At 41.7% G+C, this 15,593-nt stretch overlaps 1 long non-coding RNA gene across 1 annotated transcript in view; it reads right to left on the bottom strand.

Annotated features, from left to right (window-relative positions):
- LOC110348756 (uncharacterized) overlaps positions 1-15,593 on the bottom strand; it is a 201,044-nt gene that overhangs the window by 105,375 nt on the left and 80,076 nt on the right. The window contains exon 5 of the long non-coding RNA XR_015450849.1: positions 4,808-4,879. This is a non-coding gene — a long non-coding RNA (uncharacterized LOC110348756). The remainder of the gene's footprint in view (positions 1-4,807; positions 4,880-15,593) is intronic.

The raw sequence follows: 15,593 nt of genomic DNA, 5'->3' as shown, positions 1-15,593 counted from the left end.
GGGATGGGCACATTCAGTCCATGGTACTGTCAGTACTTTCATTAAATCATTTCATTTCCCCCCTTTCTGCTGACCAGTAATATCACATTGTTTCTTCCTCATACTTAAATATTTACCTGTAAATTTTCAAATGGTGTTTTTAAACTCCTGAAAAACATTGTTTTCTCAAATTAAGAATAGTGGTGTGTCCAGAATAAAATACAATCGTGGCTTTGCAGGAGGATTCTACAAAATTCTGCTTTTATTGACCATGACCTCATTCCAACTCAAAATCTGGCATCTGAGGAAAAAAAAAACCTGATTCATTAATCTCTTTTCAAAATTCTATTTAAATTATCCTCAAAATGTCCCATTCTCATCAATTCAGAGGAAAAAATGCAAATCAGTAATAAATATGAAAAATGTTCAGCACTCAACTAATCAAGAAAATGCAAATAAAACAACAAGGCAATATCTTTCATCTATCAAATTTTCAAATGCTTTTTAAATGCCAATACTGATGTTGGCCAAGGTGAGATACAATTCATATAATAGTGCTTGTGATAGCACAAAATGAAAAATGTTTTGACAAAATAAAGCAAAATTCTTACCAAATCATACACTTTGACCTTGTAAATTTTCTGCTAGAAGTCTTATTATAAAAAATGTGATCAAAATTTATGAGCAAAAATAATCAAGGTAGTGAAATAACAACAAAAACTGCCCACATCCTGCAGCTGATGTTGGTTATGGTTTTCAAGCTCTGATCAGCAAAGCCCTAGCATTAAATGCAGGGGAAATAAGTGAAGCCAGACTGTGGTCACATAGTTAGGACTCTGAGTCACACTTTTCTGCTTTTATCTACTTTACATGTTGAGTTTCAGTGAAGATTCACAATTTTTAAAAATAGTCTACCCTGGCTAGAATATAAGATCAATGAAGAATAGATCTATGAGTAATATGCTCTCAGAGTCTCAAAATCAAGCACAGTGCTTGGCTCATAGTAGGTATTTGGTAAACAGGTGATGCTTATTGTGAATTTAAGTATTTTTTTCCAGATTAAAAAAAGGTTTGACACACTACAAAATCAACATTAAAAATTCAATAGCTTTCCTATACACTAACAATGAACTAACTGAGAAAGAAATCAAGGAAACAATCCTATGCACAATAGCTTTGGCAGGGGTAGGGGGAGACTTAGGAATCAACATAACCAAAGAGATGAAAAACTATATTACAGTTTAGATCTAAAATATTCCCAAAAATTCTCATGTCCAGAGGTGGGCCTAGACTGAAGGAGCAGATTTCTGGGGGCATGACCTGGAAGGGCATATCACCCTCTCTGACACCTCCTTTCTTTCTCTGCTTCCTGGATACCATGGGATGAGCACCTTTTCTCACTGCCAGGGCCTTCTACCATACTGTTTCTGCATTTGAGCCTGCTGATTGTAGACTGAAATTTGTGAAATTGTGAGCCAAAATAAACCTCTTCTCCTTTAAGTTATGGGTGTCAGTTATTTTGTTCCAGCAATGAGAAGGATAACTAAGACAGACTTATACCATGAAAATTACAGAGCACTGAAGAAAGAATTTGAAGATACTAGAAGATGGAAAGATGGCCCGTGTTCATGGATAGGCAGAATTAATATTGTTTAAATGCCCATATTACAAAAAGGAATCTGTAAATTCAATGCAGTCCCTATCAAAATTCCAATGACATTCTTCACAGAACTAGAAAAAACAATCCTAGCATTCATATATAAATACAAAAAAACAAATAAAATCAAAGAAATCCTAAGCAACAAGAGCAAGGCTGGAGGCACCACAATATCTGATTTCAAACAATGCTACAAAATTATAGTAACAAAAACAGCATGGTACTTGCAGAAAAATAAATATATAGACCAATGGAATAGAAAAGAGAATCTAGGGCTGGGGAGTTAGCTCAGTGGTTTTGCCACCTGCTGCACAAGCACAAGGACCGGAGTTTGATCACAAAAAAAAGAGAACATAGAAACAAACCCCACACAACTATAACTATCTGATTCTCAACAAAGAAGCCAAGAGTTTGATCCCCGGTACAAAAAAAAAAAAAGAAAAGAAACCAAAACATACTTTGGAGAAAAGACTGCCTTTTAACAAATGGTGCTAGGAAAATTGGATATTCATATGTACAATACTGAAACTAGATTCCTACTTTTAACCCTGTACAAAAGACAATTCAAAATGGATCAAAGACCTAAGTATAAGATCTGAAACTTTGAAAATATTAGAAAAAAAAACATAGGGGAAACATTTGAAGCCATGGCACAGGCAAAGATTCCAGAATAAGACTCAAATAGCACAGGAAATAGCTAAAATCAGCAAATGGGATTACATCAAATTAAAAGTGTTTGTACAGCAAGGAAAAAACTAGAGTGAAGATACAGCCTACAGAATGGGAGAAAATCTTTACCAGCTCTCTTCTGACAGAGCATTAATATATAGACTATATAAAGAACTCAAAAAATGTAACATCAAAACATCAAATAGCAGGCTGGGGATTTAGCTCAGTGGCTCCACCGCCTGGCTTGCAAGCGGAAGGATCCAAGTTCAATCCCTGGTACCAAAAAAAACCCCATCAAATAGCAATAAGTAAATAGGCAGATGAGTTGAGTAGACATTTCTCAAAAGAAGCACAAATAGCCAATAAGTGTAAGAAAAAGTATGCAAGTAATGGAGAAAAATACTAATAACTCAGATTAAAACTAGTCATAATAGCACAAAATATGAGATCCTTCTAGTGTTCAAAAATTATTATCTGCTACAACAAAGGAATCACACACATTCCTGAAAAACTTCCCTACCTACATTACTGGTTATTTCACTTTCATCTTACTAGTTAGCATAGGGAAAATATCAACAAATATTTATGTTGGGATTATACTTGCTGTTCAATTGCAACCATAGGAGGGCTATGAGCACAAAAATTGGACACAAATCCACAAAAATATTCTTTGAAATCAATCAGCCAAATGAAATTTACAATGAAGTGTTGTATCTTTTATAATTATGTGTAAATTGTATGCTATACATTTGCATGTATTTTTTCCCAAAGAGCCAGTTGTTAAACATGTACCAGCACCCCACAGCCTGAAAAGTGATTTTTTTACAGAAGGCCACCAAAGTAAAAATGATTTTCAAATGTAGGCACAGCTGAAGTAGTCAGCGAGCTAGTTGGAAGAGAACACTACTGCAAAAATGTAGAGTGAAAAAGTCCCTCTTTGTAACTAGGGCTCAGAGGAAGTAAGCAGTTTTGTTTTGCAGCCTATGTGCAGGGAAATTCTCTGAGGTTGATTCTTCATCTCTCAGGCTCTGCCATGTGTAGAGAAAGAAAGTATGAAATGTGAGAGCGAAAGTTCAAAAGATAGTCTCTATAATTAGCTTAACAGGCAAATTAAGGTGCACAGATTCCCAGAGGCTCACACAGAAGAAGCGGGGCTCTGCCACATCTACCCGGTGCTCTGAACCTTCAGCTCAGCACCCAATCAAGTGCTCTCTCTCCTTTAATTAGATTGCGACTCAATATGGGAAACCAGATTTCCCTTGCAGGTAAGCAGTACTTTATAATTTTCCAAATACGTATTATTAACTCACTTGATCCTCACAATGGTCTAATGAAGAAGGAATGGCTATGTTTTAAAGAGAAAAAAATTTATACAGAAAACAGTTCTGTGTGATTAATTTAACCATGGTTTTAAAACCAAGCTCAAGAAAAATGCTTCTTTCAAATTGCCTATATTTCTTTGGAGGGTGCTCCTATCTGGTTTTTTCAACATTTCTGCATGACTTTGTTTAGGAAGCATTTGCCCTTCACCATTCTTCCTGGAAAAGAAGACAAAATCACCTGATTGCAATGAACTAAAGGGCAACCATACATTTCTTAAACCCTGGTGTCTGCCTTGCTGCTGAAAACTTCTGAGAGGTGAGAGGCGATCTCTTTTCTAGTCCTTGAGCTTCACTTCCTTCCTTAGTCCAGAAACTTGGACACAGCAGGTGGAACGCTTTTCCAGCCTGCCAGGAAGCACCACACTGGAGGTGAGTAAGCTGCACACTGCCGGAGAGGGCCTGAGCAAGCTCGCGAAGAACTGTGCCTCGCAGTCACTGAGCAGATAAGGTGTGGGGAGAGAGCAGGAGGAAGAAGAAAGAGAAGAACTCCCTGAATCTCTAGCACCTGTTCCAGGAACTTTTAGGGACTCTCTCCACTGAATCTGCAATCTGATGACATTGTCATTAGCTTCATTTTACAGAGGACAAAACTGAGGTTCAAAGAGGTTAATTTCTAGATGAATGACAAACTAGTTAAACCGGAGCTGTGACTTCAAAGACCATCCTTTACCACTGGACCAGTCAGGCTCGAAGTATCGGTCCCTAATCAGTTACGGTGGCATCCCTGGGGACTTGTCGGAAATGCAGATTCTCGGGGCCACCCCCGACCTGCTGAACAGAAACTACAGCAATCTGTGTGACGCACCCTCTGGGCGAAAATGTGAGATGCACTGTGTCCCTGCCCCAATCGACCTGACTGCAGGCCAGACTGTGTGTGTCTCCTCTGCAAAGGCAGCCAGAGACACCAATAAACAAATGAGCTGACTGCATTCCAATCAACTTTAATTACAGACAATGAAATCTAAATTTTATATCACTTTCATTGTCACAAAATATCCTTCTTGGGCCGGAGATTTAGCTCAGTGGTTTCGTTGCCTACTGTGCAAGCGCAAGGACCCGAGTTCGATCCCTGGTACCAAAAAAAAAAAAAAAAAGACAAGAAATTAATTATACCACTCACCTTTTGGGCTGAGGATTTAGCTCAGTGGTTCTGGCATCTCCCTCGCAAGCACAAGGTCCTGAGTTCGATCCCCTGTACCAAAAAAGAAAATTACAAAATATCATTTGTTTGGCTTTTTTCCCCCAAACTTTTTTCTTGGTATTGGGGATCAAACTCGGGACCTTGCACTTGCAAGGCAGGCAGCGGCACCACTGAGCTAAATCCCCGTCTCCCCCAAACTTTTAAAAATGTGACAAAATCATTCTTCTCCCAGGAGCTGTACAAATGCCAGAAGCAGGTTGGATACTGTCCTCAGGCTGTTCTTTTTTAAATAGAGCTGGACTATCCTACCTGGTACGTAGGACCTTTGAGTGGGGCAGTGATGCACAGAGGCAACCCCAAAACAAGGCAAAATGTAAATGACAAAATTCTTTGTGGTCCAATGCAAGCAGATGGTGTTTTCGGACATGGCAATCAGGAAGGCTTCTGTGAAGAGGTGACAGTCCATGGCAGTTTCACAGAATGAGTAGGAGTCCAACAAATAGAAACAATGAATATAGACTAAAGATAGAAAATAGCGTGGGCAACAGGGTGAAGACTGGAATAAGCAAGGAACTTACTTCAAAGGCTCACTTCTGCTCAAAATATTTCAGCCTCTTGAGCTAAAATACTTCGGAAAATTGTATTATGTAAAAAGTGTTTCAATGCTCCTGTGGATACCATCCAAACTAAAGCACTGGGAAAGCAACAAATTGCAAGAACTGAAATGACAGCCTTACACATGAAAATCATTATCTATTCTTCCTCCACTATAGCCCACATGTGGTGGGAAGGTTGTCTTGTTCCCCACAACAAATTATTTCCAGTTGCAATTTTGGCTTTATGAAATATGCTCCAAGTATCATATATTGCAAGAAATAATTCCTTTGAGATATTTTCTAGTTATACAAATTAGTTCCCTTGAGAATTGCTTTGTCTACCTAATTCTTTACATACCACCTCCAAACACAAGAAATTTTCAAACAGGAGAAACCGCTTTATGATCACAAATTATGATCAATTTTAGAGAAATTTGTTTCATGTTACACATTTTTATTAGAATTTCTTTGACACTAGCTATTAAAAGGAAATGCTATCTATTTGGTAATAGTTCTCAAAATAAGAAAGGAGGTTAATGATCAAGTTTGGGGATTTTTTGTTTTTGTTTTTGAAACAAGGTCTCACTATGTAGTCCAAACTGGCCTTGAACTCACTATGTAGGTTTCCAAATTGCAGTGATCTCATGCCTTGGGCTCCCAAGTCCTGGGATTACAGGCATGCACCACCATGCGCAGTTGAGCAGGTTGTTCTACTGAGAGATATGAACTTCATACAGCAGAGTAGTTAAGAGACCAGAGGGTGAGACAGTTTCTGAGTTGAAACCCCTGCTCTCCCACTCAACAGGCTATTTATCCTTGACAAAGCATTCATCTCTTCAACCCTCAGTTTCCCTAACAAGAAAGCAGAGTCTCCACCTCTGGTTGTGAAGGTGTTTGCAAAGTAGAGGAAAAGCTCAGTATGTGGCAGCCATAATGGTTACTTCCCAGTGAGATCTTTCCACCAAAACTAAACACCTTCATCAGCTGGGGAGAGCAGAGCAGAAGTTCTACCTTTGGGGAAGTGTGGAGTTTGATCCTTACCTGGATGGGACATACCAATGGCTGAAACTAGAGTCCTTCAAAACATAAAGGGAATAAATATTTGTATCATCTGAGAGTGGCTGAAAAAGCTCTAGGGACCATCAGAGCCTCCACTCAGGGGCCACAGAACTTGTCCCATGGTAGGTGTAGGTGAAGGCAGAGGTGAGAACAAAGTGAAGTTGATGTGGTCCATGCCCTAAGAGCCCACTTACTCATGGTTGTGCACCTGTTTGGAGAGGGTGTGGGGACAGTAAGAATGACTCAGACCTCAGAAACACAAGGTCCTGAAGTGGCACCACCCATTAACCCTAACTACGTACTGGGGACCAGGATTCATGAGGTCAAAGATGAGAGGAGGACTGCAGAGTTTTTTGCACAACACCTACCATCCTGCAGACCAGGCGACAGCTATTCTTGTCAGGATCATGAGTCCCCACGTGGGGCTCACGCCCAGCAGTGGCTACTTGCAAAGTCACTTGCATATTCACTCTCAGCCACACTGATCTGCGGCCAGCACTCTCACCTGCTGGATGATAATCCAGCACAGTCGACTACGTGGTGCCCTCACCCCATGTCCACGCTGGCGTGGACATTCCTTTGCTCATTAGTGTCCTCTCAACTGGCTCACTGGACAACAGGTTGACTTTCCAGGACTTGGGGAGGCGGAGGGAGCTGGACCCCCTACCCCACTGGATCCCTGCCTCTCTCATGGGTGCCCTGGTGTTTCTCCTTTCTTAGAACTAACCACATTTTATTGCAATTATCTTGAATTCAGCACTTTCTCCAGCTGCTTCATTTGCCCAACAAGCATCACAAAGTTCTAAAATTTTGTGCTAAAATTTCACTATGTGAACCCAATATAGGATGCTGCCCTGGAAGGCACTAAGTTATGTCTTCCAGGGGCCAATAGAGACACCATCATGCCCTGGTATGCATCTCCCCTGGAAAAGACTTCAAAAGAGAGAAATCTGTTCCATTCCTCTGGCAATGGAAGATAAGAGTCCAAAAGCAAATCTACACAGCCAATTGGATCTGCCTCTAAATGAGTTCCATAACTTCTTTGGAAGACACCTCCCCACCTCCTTATCCTGCATGTTCTAGACTAAACAGAAGGGCCCAGGGGCAGTAGAGTCCTTGTATCCCTGACAGAATCAAAATTGCAGTGAATACGCATATTAGGAAAACAGAACGAGCCCAATTAAACAACCTGAGGCTGAACCTCAAGCTTCTAGAAAAAGAAGAGCAGGACAACCCCAAAGCTCATACAAGGGAGGAAATTATAAAGTTCAGAGGAGAAATCAATGCAATGGAGACTAAGAGAACAATACAAAAAATCAATGAAGCCAAGAGTTGGTTCTTCGAAAGAATCAACAAAATTGACAAACCTTTAGTCAACCTTGTCAGAAAAAGGAAAGAAAAGGCCCAAATCCATGCAATTAGGAAGGAAAAGGGTGAAATGACAACAGACCCAGCAGAAATCCAGAGGATTATCAATACCTACTTCCAGAACCTATATGCCAATAAGATGGACAACACAGAAGAAATGGACAGATTCCTGGATACATATGAATTACCAAAGTTGAATGAAGAAGACCTAAAAACTCTGAACAACCCAATATCAACCAATGAAATTGAAAAGGTAATTAAAAACTTATCAACTAAGAAAAGCCCGGGCCCTGATGGCTTCACTGCTGAATTCTACAAGACATTTAGAGAGGAACTGCTGCCACTACTGTTTAAACTCTTCAATGAAATTGAAAGGGAAGCAATACTCCCAAATTCATTCTTGGAAGCAAGCATCACCTTGATCCCCAAAGCAGAGAAAGACCCAACTGAAAAAGAGAACTATAGGACAATCTCACTAATGAACATAGATGCAAAAATCCTTAATAAGATACTGGCAAATAGAATGCAGAAGATCATCAAGAAGATTGTACACACTGATTGAGTGGGATTCATCCCAGGGATGCAGGGATGGTTCAACATACGCAAATCGATAAATGTGCTACACTATATCAATAGAGCCAAGGACAGAAACCACATGATCATCTCAATAGATGCAGAAAAAGCATTTCACAAAATCCAACACACATTTATGATAAAAACCCTACAATAAATTGGAATAGATGGTCTCTACCTCAAACTGATAGAAGCCATCTATGAAAAACCAACAGCCAATATCATACTAAATGGTCAAAAACTGAAATCCTTCACACTCAAATCAGGAACAAGACAAGGATCTCCACTATCACCACTCTTGTTCAATATAGTTCTGGAAACATTAGCCACGGCAATTAGACAAGAGAAAGAAATAAAAGGAATAAAGATAGGTAATGAAGAAGTCAAATTGTCATTATTTGCAGATGACATGATACTCTATATAGAAGACCCCAAGAACTCCACCAAAAGTCTTCTAGACTTAATAACCAAATTCAGTCAAGTAGCTGGTTACAAGGTCAACACACAAAAATCAATAGCTTTCCTCTACACCAATGACAGACTCACTGAGAGAGAAATAGGGCAAATAATTCCTTTCACAATAGCATCCAAAAAACTGAAATACCTAGGAATCATCCTAACGAAAGAAATCAAAGACCTCTTCTCTGAAAACTATGGCACTCTGAAAAGAGAGATTGAAGATGATATCAGAAAATGGACAGACATCCCCTGCTCCTGGGTAGGAAGGATTAATATAGTGAAAATGGCCATACTTCCAAAACTGCTATATAGATTTAATGCAATTCCAATTGAGATCCCAGCAGCATACTTCATAGACTTCAAGAAAACAATCCAAAAATTCATTTGGAACAAGAAGAGACCCAGAATAGCAAAAGCAATTCTAGGTAACAGAGACACGGCAGGGGGTATCACAATCCTCAACCTGCAGCTATACTACAAAGCTACTGTGATAAAAACAGCATGGTACTGGCAAAGAAACAGACTGGAGGACCAGTGGAACAGATTAGAAGATGCAGAAACAATGCCAGACACACTCAGCCATCTCATCTTTGACAAAGGAGCCAAACACCCTCACTGGAGGAAAGATAGCCTCTTTAATAAATGGTGCTGGAAAAATTGGGCTTCAACTTGCCAAAGATTAAAACTAGACCTGTATCTCTCTCCATGCACTAAACTAAAATCAAAATGGATTAAAGATCTAAATATTAAAATAGAAACTCTGAACCAGTTGGAACAGAGGTTAGGTAGAACCCTTGAAGACATTGGTGTAGGAAAAGATTTTATTAACAAAACCTCAGTTGCCCGTGAACTAGCACAAACAATCAACAAATGGGATCTCTTCTTATTAAAAGGCTTCTGCACAGCAAGAGAAACCACCAGCAGTGTGAAGAGACAACCCACAATGTGGGAAAAAATCTTCACCTGCTCTTCCTCAGACAAAGGTCTACTATCTTGAATCTATAAAGAACTTAAAAAGATCAAACCTCCCAAATTTAAAGACCCAATCCAAAAATGGGCATCTGAAATGAACAGACATTTCTCAGACAAAGAAGTAGAAATGGCAAATAAATACATGAAAAAATGTTCAACATCACTGGTCATTCGAGAGTTGCAAATGAAAACAATGCTGAGATTCCACTTCACTCCAGAAAGAATGGCTGCCATCATGAAATCGACCAATAACAAATGCTGGCGGGTCTGTGGGGAAAGAGGAACCCTGCTCCACTGCTGGTGGGAGTGTAGACTGGTGCAACCACTGTAGAAATCAGTATGGAGATACCTCAAAGAATTAGGACTGGAAATCCCATTTGACCCTGCTATTCCACTGCTGGGGATCTTCCCCAAAGAATTAAAAGAATCATACCACAGTGATATATGTGCACCCATGTTCATAGCAGCACAGTTTGTAATAGCTAAAACTTGGAAACAGCCCAAATGCCCATCAACTGGAGACTGGATAAAGAAAATGTGGTTTTTTTAATAAAATGGAGTACTACACAGCCATAAAAAATGAGAAATTAGAGACATTTATAGCTAAGTGGATGCACATTGAGGCCATACTCTTAAGTGAAATAAATAGGACGCACATGTATAAATACCGAATAGTTTCTCTGGTGTGAGAAACTGAAAGCGTAAATAAGGACTAAATGCATAATAGGTAATGTGAAATAGGAAGAAAAGGGGCAAAGGGGAAGGAAGTGGGAGGGCTAGGGGAAAGGATAGAAGGGAATGGGATTAATATGAGAAAATGGAAAAATAGGAACAAAATCTTTGTAAATAGGGAGGACTGGAGGGGTTGAAGGGAGGGCTGGACAAGGGTGAAAAATAAGAACCAAGAGAGACTATGTAAAAGTGCAAATTTCCAATGATGAATGTCATTATATTGTATACCTAAAATGTACCAATGATTAGAATGAATAATAGATAATGTAAAATAGGAAGAAAAGGTCCAAAGGGGTAGGGGTAGTGGGAGGGGCAGGGGAAAGGAAAGAAGGGAAAGGAAAAATGCTGAGAAATGGAAAAAATGGAAATAAAGTCTTTGTAAATAGGGAAGGGTGGAGGGGGTGAAGGGAGGGCTAGGAATGGGGAAAAAATAAGAACCAAGATGCATTATATAAAGGTACAATTCCCAATGGGAAAAAAAAATTACAGAGAGTGAGGTCACAGCCTGCCACACCTCCTTGTCCCCAGCTGTGGCAAAGCAGTAATGCTGTTTCCTAAGCAACCACAACAGAGGACCTGTTGGTCACAGACACACGCAGCCACCCCAGCAGGGCACCTGCAGGCCAACATACCCAAAGACACAGGTCACAAACCAGACACCATCCCTCATGGTGAACGGGGACATTTGAGTCTTTCAAAAAGAAAGCAGAAAGTCATCTTATTTCTTATTCTGGCTAAAGAATTATCTTTCCAAGGATATACTTTGAGCTGGTTTCATACCTTTATCTACCATTTCTTACAGGAACTTGGGGGGACACTGAAAATCCAGTGTTCTGTATGCATTTGTAAATATCTGCTGATCGGAGGAGTCCAATTTAATCCCACATTAGCTGCAAAAGGCAGGCGAGGCGGGGATTAATCTGGCAGAGCTGTGTGGCCCTTTCCTCCTAGGACTCCAGTCAGTGACCTCGAATGGGCAGGCCCTCTACTGCCCTTATTCTCCACCACCCCCCTTCTTTATTCACTAATGTTCTCCTCTTATTGGAACTGCTCCCCAGGAAAGTCAGAAACCTGAAATCCCTTGGCCTTAGATTCTGGCATCAAGGCTGAGGCTGGGGTGGGGTGGAATACGCTCATAGCCTCAAGACATAGGACAGAGAACCACTTTGGTCCTCCATGGATCCAACTCTAAAATGAGTCAGGCAGAGACAGGCTCTGAAGAGTTGGGTCTGCAGGCCAGTAGGCTGGGACACAGGAGAGCCTGCTGCATTTTTTCAGAATTGGACCTCAGGGTTTGACTAAGGACCTTCTGCTAGATTCCAGTCCCACCCATGCCCTCAGGGTGGTCCTGAGAGCCCAAAGCTGCAGGCTGGGTTGATAGCCTTGCCCACAGCCCAGAGCTGCTTGGAAATGCTGGTTCCCACACCACTATCTCCAAGATCCTGCCTGGTGATCTTCAGACACCAGGCAAGTTACTCATCCTCCTAAGGCCTTACTTTCCTCCTCTGTGCCCTAGAAAGCTAGTAGTTCCTATGCCACCATGTGGCTATGAGGACAAAATGAGATCACACATAGCAAGTGCTTAGTATCTGGCATATAGCAAGCACTTGATAAATTTTATCTGCTATGACTCACATGAAATTAACCAAATTCCCAAACTTACTGGCTACTGTATTTTCACGTATATAAAATAAGAGGTCTTCCCTGGGTATCACAAAAAGGAAGAGCTCCTTTCTGTACCTGCTTATCATCAGCACATTAAAAAAACATTATTACTGCACAATAATTACGCAGGGTAATGGGCCTCATTGTGGCACATTCATCCATGCACATAATACTTTGATTTTAATATGTTTCCCTCTCCCAATTCCCTTCTGCATCTGTCCTACAGGAAGCTTATAGGCAGTGACCAGAAACTGAGTTTATTGATGAAGTTGACCACTGAGGGCTGCACCCGGAGCTGTACCCTGGGGTAATAAGCTTAGCCATCAGAGCACCTCAAGTATCAGCTCTGTATGGAATTGAAAATTTAGACTGAACAAGTTACAAACTCTTCCAAGTAAAAAGAGATGTGAAATTCACTGAAATTCCACTTTTAAAGGCTGCCAATGAAAAGACTTTATACCATGAAGTGGGAAAACCACTGAGTCAAGATCTTTCTGTTTCCCTGTGTCTGATGCTGTCCTGAGATTTCCCCGTATAACCGATGCATGGGCTGCCTCAAGAGCAAAGTCATGCCAACATCAACCAGCCCTTTCTGCATAATGTCAGCATTCTGTAGGCTTCCTGTACCGGTCATTTCTTCCTGAAATTCTCCCTGAATTTCCAGGTCTAGATTTTGTGTCCTCTGCTGTGTTCCCATTTTTTCCAATTACATCAGTGGATTACATTGTTCATTTCCATTCCCTGTGAGACTCCAAGCTTCAGGATGCCTGGACAGAGGTAAGAGATTAGGGCTGGAGCAAAGGGGACAACTAACTAGGTTGAAAGTGTCAAAAAAAAAAAAAAAAAAAAAACCCCAGAGGACATGGGCAGAACACAGTACCCAAAATGACTCCATGGCTCCTGAGCACTGTGCCTGGAACCAAAAAGTGATATTTTCAATCCCTCATTTGAATTTGAGGCTGTGGCCCAGGACCAATCAGAAAAGTGCTATCATTTACATCTAGTGGGAATCCAAACAAGCCTTCCCATAGGGCAGTTTAAATCTGACCAGGCCAAGTGAGATTTTGAAGGGACAACTGTCCCAATGCCTTATTTGAGTGAGGGGGAAGCCAATCCAGGAAATTTGGATACAAAAGACCCCTTTCCTTTATCCTTGGGGCCACTGTGATGTTTACCATCTTGCTCTTGCCCTGTAGAGCCACCTCTTTTCTGCCTTCAATAAATGTACACTTCTCCTGCGTCTTGTCCAATTCTTTCTTCAGGACACCAAGAACCTGGAAAGAATCCACATGGGACACCATTATCTCTTCACACTGTACCCTTAGCACCCAGCAGGGTCCGTGACACACAGTAGGTTTGAATATTCTTGAAACGAGTGAATGGCAGTGATAAAGAGGATGAGTTAAGGTTTATTGAGAAGCTTTCAGATGGGTGTGGGCTCTGAGTGGTGTACTTAAGAGGGGATTCTTGGACCTGCTCCCAGCCCAATCTGGGCAACCAGACAAGTAGTCACTTTCACTCAAAGACTAGGAAAAGAGGGCTCTGGAATTTCTTAAAGTGGGAGCTCACGATAATGGAGCCAACAAACCTCTGCGCAAAAGAATGAATTTACAGACATTTCCAGAGTCTACATCTACAAGGCTAAGTATGAATGCAGTAACACAAATCCCAGCTGTTTGTCAATGGTTTAGACCAAAAACTCTACACACGTGCGTTGGCCACAGCAGAAAGAGAAGCCAAAGGAGTGAAGCCAAAGCGGGAAGACCAGACTAGGCCCGTGCAGGAGGGAGGGAGGCCAGTATGGACTTAAGCCCCATGCCAACATTCACGGCTGTGATTGGCTGCCATCCAGCCTGGGCCTGCACTGATAGGGTGAAGCTGTCAGCAGGGCTGTGCTAGAGGCCTGTAAGGAAAGGGCTGGCGCAGAGCTTCTTGGGAAGCACCAGTCACCCAGCAGGCAACGGGTGGGGGTGGCGAGGTCAGTAAGTGGGAAGTTTAGACTGCGTCTTTCCCTGGGGCATTGGCCGCAGCTAGGTCACAAATTAGTACTGCTAGCAAAACAGAAACTTGGCGGGAGGAAAAAAATGTTTTCGAAGTTGCAGAGTGAACCTTGGATCTTTGAGTGCAGCCAGCTCCCAAACTGGGGTCTCCAAGTGGCTCTGGACAGTTTCGACACTCTCTTTGGAGCAGCATTCTCAAGGCCAGGCCACTGGGCAGAGTTGGAAGGTGGCCCCTCAGGGACATCTTACAGAAGTACCTGTTTGAAAACATCAGTCAATCCACTAATGCTTGCTGAGCACCTCCCCTTATTGGCAGAAGCCAACCAGAAAGAGCTTCGTAACCTGAAACCTATTTGCCAACTAAAGCCCCCTTAGTGTAAGAGTTGTATCACATCCTGGATGCTGTTGCTTCACCGGAAATACTTCACACCATCCCTTTCTTGATTCCTTTTTAAAAACAAAACCAAACAAACTGGACTAATCAATCCCTGTGCTTGGGAGACACACTGAAATTTTAGGTGGGGTGGAGCGAAGTAAAGAACTTAAAATTCAATGTGGGCCATTTTTGTTCCTACATTGTCTTGACTCGCCATGAGTGGGATTCGCTTCAGTCTTTTTATGCATGTGGCTCTCCCAGGCAGAGAGAGAGGCTGGCTCTCTTGTCCTCCTGCCTTCCTCCTTCCAGAGAACTTCAAACCCTCTTCCTTCAACCTTGCATATAAGGAACTCAGCTCCAGCCCACCCTGACACCAGTGCTCAGCTGAGCCTGGCCTTTGCCACAACCCTTAGAATTCAGGTGGGTTGATTAATAGCATTATTTCTCTCCCTCACACCAAGATCAATGCTCCTTCCTCCAGGCTCTCCCTGCCAATCCCAAACCTCCCTTCTTAAAGCATCACTTTTATGCACTTGCTTCTTAGCAGTTGAAAGCTACAGTTCATCACTGTCTCCCCAGATTTGCTTATCTCTCCACATCCCTGGTCTCAGAACTATCTATTCTGATGCCCAAGCCAAGTGTCATCTTCAACTCCTTCTCCCCCTACATCCAACTGGCCACAAAAACCATTATGTCCTCCTTCTGGGATGGTTCTTGGTCAAGAATATTGCTTTATGGCATGAATCAGATAATTGGCTTTGTCAGGGGAGAACAGCTGTGACAACTGAGAGCCTCTACTAGAAATACATGCAGTGGGAGAAGGGACATTTCCCAGAAGGATGTTGAGCAAGTCCTATAACAGCATCTCTAAGGGGACACAGAGCTAAGCAGCAAGAACCTAGGGACCATCATATTTATATCTCACAAGTCCTGATCACTGGCTTCAGGAAAATGTATATGGAGAA

The sequence above is a fragment of the Heterocephalus glaber genome, unplaced genomic scaffold, assembly GCF_053883595.1.
Source record: "Heterocephalus glaber isolate CG9 unplaced genomic scaffold, H.glaber_assembly_v1.0 deba00000071, whole genome shotgun sequence".
Lineage (NCBI taxonomy): Eukaryota > Metazoa > Chordata > Mammalia > Rodentia > Bathyergidae > Heterocephalus > Heterocephalus glaber.
This window is presented reverse-complemented; position numbering and strand designations above follow the sequence as displayed.